Source organism: Sarcophilus harrisii, chromosome 3, assembly GCF_902635505.1.
Source record: "Sarcophilus harrisii chromosome 3, mSarHar1.11, whole genome shotgun sequence".
Lineage (NCBI taxonomy): Eukaryota > Metazoa > Chordata > Mammalia > Dasyuromorphia > Dasyuridae > Sarcophilus > Sarcophilus harrisii.
In genome coordinates, this window is record NC_045428.1 from 190,922,447 (window position 1) to 190,938,563 (window position 16,117).

The window sequence follows — 16,117 nt, forward strand, 5'->3', positions numbered from 1 at the left end:
TTACTTTTTGGTCTATTTACCCCTAACTTTTTGTTGAATGTAGTTTTTATTGCATTGTGGTCTGAAAAGAAAGCATTTACTATTTCTGCCTTCTTGCATTTAATTTTGAGGTCTTTATGTCCCAATCTATGGTCAATTTTTGAATAGGTTCCATGAACTGCTGAGAAGAAAGTATAGTCCTTTCTGTATCCATTCAATTTTCTCCAAAGATGTAACATACCTAATTTTTCTAATATTCTATTTACCTCTTTAATTTCTTTCTTATTTGTTTTGTGGTTTGACAAAAAAACACACACACACATACACACACAGTGAAAAATTGATAGGAGAAAAAAAAGAATAATTGTATTGAGATTTGGATAGATATTTGCAGACCAAATGAATCCCAGAAAGTCAATGCAATCACCATGTGCAGTGATTTAATCAAGAGAATATTGGTTTGTAACCATAGATAGGAAATTAGGGCACAAAGAATGATTTAGCAAAGATAACTCTCCTCAGAGAGTAGTTCTAGTAGTTCTAGTTATAATGGAAAAAAGATATTAAAGAGGAGAATTAAATTATGTACTGTCATTTTTGTCATTTTTCAATCATGTCTAACTTTTCATGACTCATAACTTTCTATGACTCCAACTGAGGTTTTTTTGACTGAGACTGGAGTAATTTATCCATTCCATCTCCAGCTTATTTTACAGATGAGGAAACTGAGTTAAATAAGGTTATGTGATTTGCCCAGGAACACACTACTGGTAAATGTCTGAGGCTAGTTTTGAACTCGGGTCTTTTTGTGTTCAGGCCCTGTGCTGTATTTATTTTATTCACTATATCCAAGAGGAAGATTAGTATATGTCAAATGTTTCAGAGAGCTCTGAGATAGAAGTTTGAGAAAAGAGATTATTGGCCTCATTAGAAAGAATATTTTCTGTTAAGTGCTGATCTTTTCTAATCACAGAGATGAAACTTTAATGGAATAGTAAGAAAAGAAAGTAATGTTGGAATAACTGTTCCCCCAGGAGAATGAAAACAAATAATATGAATCTATAAGAGGGATGACAGGATTAACCAAAAAGGTCTAAGCTGTTATTGCTTTTTCTTTTTTCTCTTTCCATAAGGGAAAGGAGGAATGTATATAGTCGGTAAAAGAAAGAATTGATTGATAAGATTTAGAAAGCGGGATGACTGAAAACCCAAGATAAGAAGGAATTCAATCCAAGACAGGGAATTTGTTTGGCCTTGGTAATGGAAAATAAAACTTCTCCCCAGACACAAGTAACAAAGTGGAAGAAATGTGGAATGATATGTCGGGAATTTGAAATGTAAGTCTGGAGAAAAAAAGAGAATTATCGATAGATACCCTTAATTTTACATACACACACACACACACACACACACACACACACACACACATAAAAAAAAACCAGGTAAAAATATTCTAAGAGGGAAATGGGAAAAGTCATTATAGATTTCTTGGAGAGAAAAGATTTGGAATAATTGTTATAAAGTGGTATAATCTAAAAAGAAAGTTAAATAATTGTCATGGTTTTGTGATTTCTTCTAGCAACACTCAATAGTAAGGGAGTAGGAAGGAGAAGGTAGATGGCAAGAGTAATACAAAATCAGGATTTGGAAAAATATAAATATAGAAAAGGAGGCATGGGATTGACAAGCCAAACTATGAAACAGGTAATATTTTTATTATCAAAATTTAAAAGAGAAGAAAGTAAGGGCAGAAGTAGCTTCATGGACTGGGAAAGCAGGTAAGGATTAATTGATGACATATAGTAGGCCTGGCATATAGTAGGTACTTAAAATATAACTTAAAATATATTAAGTAGTATAACTAAATATAACAAGTATATATTTGTTGTGGTTGTTAAAAATGAAGAATAGGTTTAGGGTGGGGCAGATAGAAGGAGAAATGTATAATTATAGCATAGAGCAGTGGATTTCAAAGTATGGTTCAGAGACTGCTTTGGGTAAAATCAAAACTATTTTCATAACAATATTAAGATATGCAATTTCTAATATGATAAATATAAACAGATATAGTATAGTTAAATAAGTTATTTAAGGGATTATCAATAATTTTAAGAGTAAATATAAGAGCAAAAGGTAGAAGAATTTCTTCAAGGGAGAGGAATAAGGAAATTAGTGAAATATTCTTCATAAAAAAATAATAATGCTTTAAGTACCCTAACTGCAGAAGTGCTTGTACCTTGTCCCTTCTTTCTACCATCATCACTTTGACTCTGACCTCATTTTAGAGTTTAAAATACATGAAAATTAGAATGAAAAGCAATAGAGCCATACAGGGAGATCAGTTAATAAAAATGTTTTATTATTCACAAAACAGAGGAGAAAAATGATGACAACAAACACATAAATAAGCAAAATAAACAAATGAATGAGTAAAATGGTTGGGGAGAAAAGCAAAACAGAAACAATCTCAGTGAGTTATCTTCATTAACCCTGCTCACCAGCTAACAGCAACCCATAATATGATGACTTCTAGAAGTAGAACCATGAAAAGCCTTTCACACTGCTGGCAAAGATTCAAAGTACTTTAGGTTCAAACATACATAGAGTTAGAAAATCAGTCAGCATCAAAATAAGAAAATATTCTATCAGCCATAGGAGAAGTTAATAGGATAGCCAGAACCAAAGAAATGAGAGTATTTTCTTTTTTTAAAAACTTAAATATTTTTATTTACTTCATTTTCAACATATATGCAAAAATAAGTTTCCACATCCACGCTTCCAAAATCTTGTATCCCAAATTTTTTTTACCTCCCTTTCCTCTACCCCTTCACCTAGACAGCAAGTAACCTAATATATGTTAAACATGTGCAATTCTTCAACACATATTTCCACAATTATCATGCTGTACCAGAAAAATCAGAACAAAAAGGAAAAAGTAAGAAATAAAACAAAATGCAAGCAAACAACAAAACAAAAGAGTGAAAATACTATGTTGTGATCCACATTCAGTTCCCAGAGTCCTCTCTCTGGGTGCAGATGTGTCTCTCCATCCTAAATATTTTGGAAATGGTCCAAATCATATCATTGTTGAAAAGAGCCACGTCCATCAGAATTGGTCATTGCATAATCTTGTTCTTGCTGTTTACAATGTTCTCTTGGTTCTGGTCACTTCACTTAGTATCAATTCATTTAAGTATCTTCAGGCTTCTCTGAAATCATCCTACTGATAATTTCTTATTGAACAATAATATTCTATCACATTCATATACTATAACTTATTCAGCTACTCTCCAACTGATGGGCATCCACTCAGTTTCTAGTTTCTTGACATTACAAAAAGGACTACTACAATCATTTTTGTATATGTGGGTCCTTTTCCCTCCTTTAAGATCTCTTTGGGATGCAGAAGCAGTAGAGACACTGCTGGATCAAAGGATATATACTGTTTGATAGCCCTTTGAGCATAGTTCCAAACTGCTGTCTGTAGAGGACTGAAAGTCTGAATAGGTGTACTTGAATCTGAGAATGCAGAGAACTTAAGGCTAATTACCTATTCGATGTGAGACAATGGCTTTATTAGCATATAGTTGGATCATGGCTCTCCTCACCTTTGGTGTTTGCTGAATATTTGGTAGTAAGATAATCTTAGGCAAGGATTGGGGGGTGGAGTGAGAGAAGGGAGAGTGACTTGGCAGCAGGATGAGGAGGAGAGAGGTTGGTGACTCGGGACTCCAGAATCTAGGATACATCTTTGGCAAGCCTTGTGGCAGCTTGCCTGCCTCCTTCACTTCTCCTCTAAAGACCAGACTTTAATGCATCCTGACTCTGGCTGATCCTGAAGCCCTCCAGGGTGCTAGCCAGTACATTACAGCTCTCCAAAATGATTAGATAAGTTCACAACTCCAATAGCAATATATTAGTGTCCCAGTTTTCCCTCATCTCCTCCAACATTTATCATTATCTTTTTCTGTTATCTTAGCCAATCAAAGAGGTGTGTAGTGATACCTCAGAGTTGTTTTAATTTGCTTTTCTCTGATCAATAGTGATTTAGAGTATTTTATCCATATGACTAGAAATGGATTTAATTTCTTCATTTGAAAATTATATCTTTATATCCTTTGGCCATATATCAGTTGGGGAATGGCTTGCATTCTTATACATTTGAGGCAATTTTCTATGTATTTTAGAAATGAGTCCTTTATCAGAACCCTTGGATGCAAAAAAAGAAAAAAAAAAAAACTTTTCCCCCAGTCTTCTGCTTCCTCTCTAATCTTGCCTGCATTGGTTTTGTTTGTACAGAATCTTTTTAACTTAATATAATAAAATGTATCCATTTTGCATTTAATAATATTCTCTAGTTCTTCTTTGACTATAAATTCTATTCTTCTCCAAGAGTATTTTGAGCATGTAATAAGGAATAAGGAATGAAGGTCAGAGACCTAGGGAACTTAATTCTAGCTAAGCTAGACCAGCAAGAAACTAGTGAGAGTTGGGTCAGAATTAGAGATTATTCTCTGGGTATATTAATTTTGGAATACTGGTGGTGGGGGGTAAGGGTCCATACATTCAAATGAGTCAATAAAAAATTATTTTTTAGATATATTACTTTTTTCTTTCTACCTTTTTCCTTCCCTTTCTTCCTCCTTTCTTCCCTCCTTAATTTTCTTCCTTCTTTACTTTCTTTCTTCTTTCCTTCCTTCTTTCTTTACTTCTTTCTTTTTTCTTTCATTCTTTCATTTATTCATTCTTTCTTTCTTTCCTTCTTTCTTCCTTCCTTCCTTCCTTTCTTTCTTTTTTCCTTTCTTCTCTCCTTCCTTCCTTCATCCTTCTCTCTCTCTGTTTCTTCCTCCTCCCTCTCTTTTCTTACAACTTTGTCTTTTTAATTTTCCTAAGTAGAATTGCAGGAGAATAACTAAAAATATTTATCTTACATTGAAATTCTTACTTCTTTCCCCATTTAGGTAATTCACATATTTAAAATATCTTAATTTTTGAAAATTATAATTAATGAAACATCATAATAAAATTCTATGCATCAAAATGCCTCTCAGTTTTAGGTTAGTCATATTCTTTCCCAGAAATGAAAGTTTGTCATATTAGATGTTCAGTTAAGGTCTTCGAATAAATGAACAAATAGAAGGCATATATTCTTATCTATTTAAGAAAAAGGATAAATGTATGTGAATCTTTTGGACAATGCATGTGATTTCACTTTTCAGGTTTGCTCTCCATTTCATTATCCCCACTAGTTTTACAATCTTTTTGCTGTAGCTGTATCTAAACCTGAATGGCTATAGGCCCACCCCTAACCCCTGAGATTGGGAATGTTTTTATTTTTAAACACTGTCAAACACTGCAGAAATATCTTAAGGGAAAGTGTGGCTATGAATAGTGACAATGATAATTGATCAATACACACAAAACAAATTTGTCATAGCATTGTGCTTTGTGTTCAACAATTCCATAGTGAATTCATGAAGAATGTAGTCTAAATGGAAGTAGGATGAAAAGATGAATTTTGAATTGTGAATGGAACACAGATGAAGGTGAAGCAAAGGGGAAATTCTTTAATATGGCATTTTTTAATAAACAATCTGTTTTTTTTAAAGTAAATTATCAGAGTTCATATAGGAGTTCTAGGGGTAATATTAAAAACTTAATTTTGTTTTATCACAAAAAAGATAGGTATTATCAGAAACATAGTAAGCATCAAGAAATTATTATAAACAAAAGCAGAAATAACATCTATTACTCAATCATTGAGTCTGGGGAGTCAAAAGTTCAGTTTCTATTTTTATAAGCACAATGAAGCAAAATAAAAATTGCTTTAAAGAACTAACTCTTAGCTTTGAGGGTGAATTATTTTATATTTCTGAAATAAGAGATTAAAGGATACAACCTCTCTAGATAAAAAAGTAAGATATGGGATCCCTATGAGCAAGGTTATTGCTTAGGAATAACAAAAACCAGCATTCATATAATGATTAAAGCTTTACAAAATGTATAACTTATATTATTCATTTATTCCTCACTATGGCCATGTGAAGTAAATAGTATATTATCTCTATTTTACAGATAAGGAATGGGAAACATAAAGATGTTAATTAATTTATCATGATCAAACAATAATTGAAACTTATGTTCAATTTCCTTTTTCCCTTTTTCCACATCCCAATTCCTTCCTAAGTATCTGTATTAGATGCTAGGCAAATAACTTAATTTCTCTGAACCTCAATTCTCTTGCCAGAAAAATAGGGATAATACCAGCATCTATCTCATTGTTATAAAGATCAAAATTGCAAAAGTGAACAAAATATTTGCAAACCTTAAGAACTATATGTGACCTAGTTTTATTTCCAATATCATTATTTAGCCTATTTCAAATACTTAAGAAAGTTGTACATGATATTGGAATGTGTATTTGTACATGGAGTTGTAGAATACATCTTTGGGCCTCAGTTTTCTCAAATAAGAGAAGACCTCTGCATATAATAGGTGCTTAATAAATATTCATTGACCAACTGATTGAATCAGGTGAAACCTATAGACATGTTAACACAATATTTTTTAAAATTGTAAAATAAAATAGATCATAAAAAAGAAACCTATTATGTTGAAATTTAATTTTCATTTTAAGGACATGGACATTAGGTTAAGAAGCCATTCTATAAGAACTTGCAAGTAGAGATTATTTCATTCTTTCTACTTGTTTCCCCCTTAATAAATAAATATTTAAAATGATTGATTGATTTCTTGATCTAAGTTTTTTTCTGACTCTATATGATCCCCTTCTCTATGTGCTGTTTGAGGAGGTTTAGCACCTCTGGTGTAGAAACTTGCCAAACGTTTTTCAGATCTGCTTTTCCAGATATGGTATCAACAATCACCTAACTATCCATTAGGATAATTCCTCTGAGTTAGATAGGAAAATTAGGAGCATTTGTATTCCAGTTATGACTGCTGAGAGACTGTTTTGTTTCTTTGTTTTTTTTGGAAAATAACAGTAGATGTAAGTATTGATGTATGGGTTGGCAATATAATTCTGCAAAGGTAGGCAAATGTTTTGAATATGTTAACTAATTTGATTCTCATAACCACTCTGATGTTGGTGATTTGGGAGAACAAATGTGTCTTATTTTTAGTTCTTAAATAATTATATGACTTTGGATATAGTATTATACTTCCCTGGCTGTCTCTTATGCTTAACAAACATTCCTTTAACACTTTCACTTCACAAAATGTCTCTCTTCCCTCAACATACAGTTCATTCTTCTACATGAATATTTATGATATCAATACTAATGCTCTCCCTTTTAAATTACCTCATATTTAATTACTTTGTATTTATTTTATATTCTCTTTAATTTTATTATGTGTGTGCAATGTTTATATATATATATATATATGCATGCGTGTATATAGATACATACATACATACATACACATGCATGTATGAATACATTTGGACATGGATGTATAGATGAATCTTCTTGTCCATCACATTATAATGTAAGATTCTTGATGAGGAAAAATTATCTAAGTCATTTATTTTTTGTATCCTTAATTCTCAGAACAGATCCTGTCCCTTGGAAGGCACTCAATAAATATTTGATTTCTTGAGACAGATGTTTCATCTGTGAAATGAAATTAATAATGCTGTTCCTACCTATGTCATAGGGTCACTATTAGACTCTAATAAGAATTTAATTATGTGAAAGCCTTTCAGAAAAAAAAATAATTACACAAATAGTTTTCTCATATTTTGCTTCAAAATTGCTTGTCATTAATCATGATACTAGTATTTGCTACAATATATGCAATGTGTTTGCTAAATACAGATAAGAAAGTTGTTATTTTTGCACATGTATAGATGAACACACAAATTTACATAAACTCTATTCATTATTTGATAAGCTTGCCTTATGACAATATAGTAATGTTAGGGAGATGAAGCTTATAGTGTTGAATCTCCATGTGACCCAGTGCTGTAAGCACATATTTTACAAATGCATGTCACCAGTCTCAAGACTGTATAAACAAGATACTGTGAATGTTTCAATGGGATTAACAAATTCTTTTTTGTTCAGTAATTGCTGTCATGTCTGATATTTCGTAACCTGATTTGGGGTTTCTTGACAAAGATTTTGAAGTGTTGGCAATTTCCTTCTCCATCTCATTTTATACATAAGGAAACTGAGACAAATATGGTAAAGTTGTTCCTGACTTTACTCCTCAACATCTATCCACAGTACCACTTAGTCACCCCTATCCAATGCCACTGGGAAAAAAATTATGTAAACTAATCATGGATTAGTAGAATCATTTTTATAAAAAAATATGAGTAAAGGGACTTCTTAAATTGAAAACAATACTAAAAATCTCTCTACCTAAAGCCACAGTTGTGTAAATGTACATACTGATACAAAATCATAGGGGACAAAAATATGTCTTAAAGCTTAGGGTATTAGACTAGGAATCAAGAGTTCTGAATTCAAGTTAAACTCTGCTCCCAATTTTTTTTTAATGAACTTTAAAAATGTGACAACCTCTTCTTAATATTAGTCTTCTAAAACTATGGATACCTCCATGATTTTTTGTCAATTAATGCCAGAGTTATGATAATCATCACTATCATCATCATTATCATCAAGATAATATAATAATTAGCTAACACATAATGCTTAAATCATCCTGGAACTTCACTTACTGACACTGGAGAAATAAACTTAAGAATTTTGTTTTGTGCACTTTCTGCTCTATTCAAGTAATTGTCCCTTGAGAATAGTATATCTTAACCAAGCTGGAAAATCAATAAAGAGATCCTTTTCAAGAAGCAGAGGAAATGGGGCAATTAGGTGGTGCAGTGGATAGAGTCCCAGCCTTGAAGTCAAATCTGAGACTTGAGTTCAAATATAGTCTTAGACACTGAACACTTCCTAGCTATGTGTGACCCTGGGCAAGTCACTTAACTCCAATTGTCTCAGGGGAAAAAAAGAAAGCAGAGGAAACTTTAAAAAGAACAAGAAAAAAATGAAAAGACTGGATGTGATGACCACAATTCTTTGAGTTAAACACCAATATACTTTCAAAGCAACAATTGTTAAATTTGCGTTGTTTCAACTTAATTTAACTGACCAAATCACATCACATTCAAAGTACAGTAAGTACTCATCATTATTTGTAGGAACTAAACATATGTTACCATTCACAGTTGTCTAAGGAGAGCTCATTATTCAGCTCCAAAATGTTAATGTTGCCATTAAACAGATGCCAAAGAAACAGAAGCATAATAGCTCACGTACTAGAAAGACTGAAAGTGGGAGAGCTAAATATAAAGCAATCTTTACAGAGGCACAAGAAGGGAAATAATTCTAATTATAATAATGTTATATTATTAGACATTCAGAATTGTCATGATGTCTTTTATCTGGCTTTTTTTCCCTCTTTATTAAGGCAAATTTTTGATGGTAAGGTGCAGATTTGTTTCAAATTTTAATTTCTAATTCACCCCCAAATCTTGTTTTAGCTGTGAATGTTATGGTATTACTATTATATATTCTAACTTTTCTCTTTCTAGTTTCTTTTTTTCCCCTAGTTTCTCATACATAAAGAGGAAGATGATGAATTCATGTTATATGAAAGATAGTTCAATACCAAGTAATTTAATTCCATAGTAATTGTGTGACTTGACTCTTCATGTATTTTTGAAGAGATATTCTTGGAATGGAAGAGCCAAGATGCTTCATTCTGAGCTCCCTTCTACCCTCATTACTGACTGCCAAATTCAGCCTCTGAAATAGTGCTTGACTGGTAGAATCCAGGAATATTGGGAATACAACAAATTACCAGCTGAAGATAACTTGGAAGATCACCAGAAAAGGTCTGTTTTGTTGGGCACGAGGAGGCCAGCACAAGCAGGGAGTCAGAATACAGGCTAGTGCACACTGAGCAGACACTGGGGTGGGGTACTGTCTCCATGGGTGGAGAATTTGCAGGGAGTACGCTACTACAGGTTGGCTGCTCTACTTTTGTCACAAAGCAGTAGATCAACAGAGAAGTTGCAGAAACGCTAAAGGTAGAATGTACCTCCAAATACCAGAGTTTCACAGGATCTGGCCATACCCACCCAGCACCAGGAGTGATTCAGCATGACCACAGTGTAGGTCCACAGCTGCATTCCACAGCAAGAGGCTCTGCAAAGGGTAGTTACACTTCCACACAGTGGAGCAGCCTGGCTGCACTTTGCAGCCCATTCCAGGACAGCTATTGTCCATCTGTTACTGTTCTGTGGAGGACACTGGGAATCTCCTTGCCCTGAAGGTAGACTTCAAAGCATTTTTTAAAATGAGTAAAAAAAAAAAAAAAAAAAAAAAGCAGAGCAAGCTTTACCTATACTGAAAGAGAGCAGATTTCCAACTCTGAGGAGACTAATAGACTAATAGCAGACAGTCCCCACACAAAACCCCAAAGGGGGATATAATCTGGTCCCCATCACATAAGGCTTTCCTAGAAGAAATTAAAAGAAAAATATCAAAAGAGAACTAGAAGAAAAATGGGGAAAGGAAAGAGAAGCTCTACATGAAAGTAGGGAAAAGGCACATAACTAATTAAAAGAAAGATTTGATAAAGTGGGGAAAAAACCAACTTCCTGAACTGTCAATTAGAAAAGGTAAAGAACTCCCAGGGAAACAGAATTTGTGAATTGGAAGATAAAGAACTCCCAGGAAAGTAGGATTTGTGAATTAGAAAAAGAAAATAACTTATTTTAAAAAAAATTAGTGAAATGGAAAAAAATTCCATAGAGCAAAACAACTCATTTAAAAACTCAATTGGACATATAAAAAAGAAGTAAAAAAAAAGTTAATGAAGAAAATAACTCATTAAAAATCAGAACTAAACAAATAGAAATGAATGATTCATTGAGACTTCAAGAATCAGTCAAGCAAAACCAAAAAAAATATGAAAAATTAGAAAAAAAGTTAAATATGTATTTAGAAAAACAACAGACCTGGAAAATACATGTAGGAGAGGTAATCTAAAGATTATAGAGCTCCCTGAAAACCATGGTGAAAACAAGAGCCTAGAAATTATTTTTTGGGAAATCATCAAAGAGAACTTCCCAGATGTCATAGAATCAGAAGGTAAAGTAAGTGTTGAAAGAATCCATCGATCACCTGCTGAAATAAAATAAAAACTCCAAGGAATATTGTGGCTAAATTTCAGAACTATCAGACTAAGGAAAAAATACCACAAGCAGCCAGAAAAAAAAAAAAAAAACAATTCAAATACTTAGGATCTAGCAGCTTCCACATTAAAAGATCGAAGGGCATGGAATCTGATATTGTGAAAGGCAAAAGAGCTTGGAATTCAACCAAGAATAAACTACCCAGCTAAGCTGAGCATTTTCTTCCAGGGAAGAAGATGGACATTCAAAGAAACAGGTGAATTCCATTTATTCCTAATGAAAAATACAAAGCTAAATAAAAAATTTCACCTCCAAATATAGGACACAAAAGAAGCATAAAAAGATTAAAAAAAACTCTTGAGAACTGTATTTCGGTTACAGGAATACATAAAGAGCAGGTGTATAATTTGATTTTACGATTATAATATTTAAAAAAGGGAATTAGAAGTGGAAAGGGGATTGTAACAGAAAGAGGGAAAAGTGGAGGTCAAAAGAGGGAAAATACATCTCAAAAAGAGGCAAAGGAAACCTATCATATTTGAGGGAATTAAAGGAGGGGGAGGAACATTGTGTGAATCTTACTCTCATCAGATTTGGCTAAAAGAGAAAATATTAGACATATTTGGTTTACAGAGAAACTTCTCTCATCTCATTAAAAACTGGGAGAGGAAAAGGGAAAAGAATAAGAGTAGGTTAAATAGAAGGGAATACAGAAAAAAATAAGGAAAAGGTATAAGAAAGGGGGAAGGTCTCAAAGGGGGTAAAGGGGATTCTAAAGAAAGAGAGCTGCATAAGGCAAGTGGTGCCCATAAGTTTAATACTGGGAAGGGGGCAAGGGGGAAAAGAAAAGCAAAAGTATAATTGGGGAATAATAAGATGGCAGGAAGTACAGAATTAGTAGTTTTAACTGTAAATGTGAATGGGATGAACTCTCCCATAAAGCAAAGGTGGATACCAGACTGGATCAAAAGCCAGAATCCCACAATATGTTGTTTACAGGAAACACATTTAAAGCAGAATAATACATACAAAGTAAAGGTAAGAGGCTGGAGAAAAATTTATTGTGGTTCAGGTGAAGTTAAAAAAAGCTGGGGTAGTCATCCTTATCTCAGATTAAGCAAAAGCAAAAATTGATCTAATTAAAAGATATAAGGAAGGAAACTATAACTTATTAAAAGGTAACATGAACAATGAAGCAATATCAATACTAAACATATATACACCAAGTAGTATAACATCTAAATTCCTAAAGGAGAAGTTAAGAGAGTTGCAAGAAAAAATAGACAGCAAAAGTATAATAGTGGGAGATCTCAACCTTGCACTCTCAGAATTAGATAAATTAAACCACAAAACAAATAAGAAAGAAGTTAAAGACATAAATAGAACACCAGAAAAGTTAGGTATACTAGATCTTTGGAGAAAACTAAAAGGAGACAGAAAGGAATTCACTTTCTCCTTGGCAGTTCATGGAACCTATACAAAAATTGACTCTATATTAGGACACAAAGACCTCAAAATTAAAGGAAGAAAGGCAGAAATAGTAAATACAATCGATTCAGATCACGATGCAAAAACTATATTCAATAAAAAGCTAGGGGTAAATAGACCAAAAAGTAATTGGAAACTAAATAATCTCATCCTAAAGAAGGAGTGGGTTTTGAAACAGCCAATCATAGACAAAATTAATAATTTCACTCAAGAGAATGACAATAATGAGGAAACATACCAAAATTTGTAGGATGCAGCCAAAGTGGTAGTAAAGGGAAATTTTATATCTCTACAGACTTACTTGAATAAAATAGAGAAAGAGAAGAACAATGAATTGGGCTTGTGACTTAAAAAGCTAGAAAAAAATTCAAATTAGCCCCCCCAATAAAATGTTAAAATTGAAATTCTAAAATTTAAAGGAAAAATTAATAAAATTGAAAGTAAAAAAAAAAACTATTGAATTAATAAATAAAAGTGAGAGTTGGTTTCATGAAAAAACCAACAGAATAGATAAAACTTTGGTAAATTTGATTAGAAAAAGGAAAGAGGAAATCAAATTCTTAGTCATAAAAATGAAAGGGGAGAATTTTCCACCAATGAAGAGGAAATTACAGCAATAATGAGTTGCTTTGCCCAACTTTATTTCAGTAAATTTGACAACCTAAGTGAAATGGATGACTACCTTCAAAAATATAGGCTGCCCAGATTAACAGAGTAGTAAACAGAAGTAAAGTGCTTAAATAGTCCCATTTTTTAAAAAGTAACAGAACAAGCTATTAACCTCCCTAAACTCCCTAAGACAAAATCCCCAGGACCAGATGAAATTCTACCAAACATTTAAAATTTGGTAGAACTGTGAATTCTACCAAACATTTAAAGAACAATTAACTCCAATGTTATAAAAACTATTTTAAAAGATAGGGAATGAAGGACTCCTACCAAATTTCTTTAATGACACAGACATGGTACTGATATCTAAACCAAGAAGGTTGAAAAGAGAAAGAAAATTATAGACCAATCTCCCTAATGAATATTGATGTCAAATTCTTAAATAAATATCAGCAAAAAGATTACAGAAAATCATCTCCAAGATAATACATTATGATTAAATAGGATTTATACCAGGAATGCAGGGCTGTTTCAATATTAGGAAAAATATTAGCATAATTGACTATAGCAAAAACCAAATTAATAAAACCAGATGATCATCTCAATAGATGCAGAAAAAAAATTTGAAATCCAACATCCATTCCTATTAAAAATACTTGAGAGTATAGGAATAAATGGACTTTTCCTTAAAATAGTCAATATTATCTATTTAAAACCATCAGTAAGCATCATATGTAATGGGGATAAAACTGAAACCATTCCCAATAATATCAGGAGGTAAACAACATAACCCACTCTCACCATTACTATTCAATATTGTATTAGAAATGCTAGCTTTAGCAATAGGAGTTGAATGATTAAACGAATTAGAGTAGGCAATGAAGAAACCAAATTATCACTCTTTGCAGATGATATGATGATATACTTAGAGAACCCCAGATATTCTACTAAAAAAGCTATTAGAAATAATTCACAACCTTAGCAAAGTTGCAGGATACAAAATAAGTCCACATAAATCCTCATCATGTTTATACATCATCAACAAAATCTAACAGCTAGAGATACAAAGAGAAATTCCATTTAGAGTAACTGCCAATAGTATAAAATATTTTGGAATCTATTTGCCAAGGCCAAGTCAGGAACTGCAAAATTACAAAACACTTTCCACACAAATAAAGTCATATCTATCCAATTGGAAAAATATTAAGTGCTCTTGGATGGGTCAAGCAAATATAATAACGATGTCACAACTCCCTAAACTAATTTATTTATTTAGTGCTATACCAAACAGACTACAAAAAACTATTTTAATGACCTAGAAAAAATAACAACAAAATTCATCTGCAAGAACAAAAGGTCAAGACTTTCAAGGGAACTAATGAAAAAAAAATCAAATGAAGGTGGCCTAGCTGTACCAGATCTAATTCTACAGTATAAAGTAGTAGTCACCAAAACCATATGGTATTGGCTAAGAAATAGACTAGTTAATCAATGAAATAGGTTAGGTTCACAAGACAAAATAGCCAATAACTTTAATAACTAGTGTTTGACAAAGCCCCAAACCCCAGATTTTGGGATACGAATTCAGTTTGGCAAAAACTACTGGGAAAATTGGAAATTAGTATGGCAGAAACTAGGCATTGACCCACTCTTAACACCATACACCAAGATAAGATCAAAATAGGTTCAAGATCTAGACATAAAGAATGAGACTATAAATAAATTAGAAGAATATAGGATAGTTTATCTTTCAGACCTGTGGAGGAGGAAGGAATTTGTGACCAAAGAAGAACTAGAGATCATTATTGATCACAAAACAGAAAATTTTGATTTTATCAAGATAAAAAGTTTTTTGTACAAACAACACTAATGCAGACCAGATTAGAAGAAAAACAGTAAACTGGGTTGCAGTCAAAGGTTCTGATAAAGGATTCATTTCCAAAATATATAGAGAATTGACTCAAATTTGTAAGAAACCAAGCTATTCTCCAATTGATAAATGGTCAAAGGATATGAACAGACAATTTTCAGATGAAGAAATTGGAACTATTTCTAGCCATATCAAAAGATGCTCCAAGTCATTATTAATCAGAGAAATGCAAATTAAGACAACTCTGAGATACTACTACACACCTCTCAGATTGTCTAGGATGACAGGAAAAGTTAATGTTGGAGGGGATGTGGGAAAACTGGGACACTGATACATTGTTGGTGGAATTGGAAATACATCCAGCCATTCTGGAGATCAATTTGGAACTATGCTCAAAAAGTTATCAAACTGTGCAAATCCTTTGATCAGCAGTGTTACTATTTGGCTTATATTCCAAAGAGATACTAAAGAAGGGAAAGGGACCTGTATGTACCAAAATGTTTGTGCCGGCCCTTTTTGTGGTGGTTAGAAACTGGAAATCGAATGGATGCCCATCAAATGGAAAATGGCTGAATAAATTGTGGTATATGAATGTCATGGAATATTATTATTTTGTAAGAAATGACCAGAAAGACGATTTCAGAAAAGCCTGGAGATACTTACATGAACTGATGCTGAGTGAAATGAGCAGGATTAGAAGAACATTATATACTTCAATAACAATACTATATAATGATCAATTCTGATGGAGGTGGCTCTCTTCAACAATGAGATGAACCAAATTAATTCCATTTGTTCAATAATGAATAGAAGCAGCTACACCCAGTAAAAGAACTCTGGGAAATGAATGTGAACCACTACATAGCATTTCCAATCCCTCTTCTTTTGTCCACCTGCATTTTTGATTTCCTTCTCAGGTTAATTTTACCTTATTTCAAAGTCCAATTTTTCTTGCGCAGCAAAATAACTGGATCTATAAATATTGT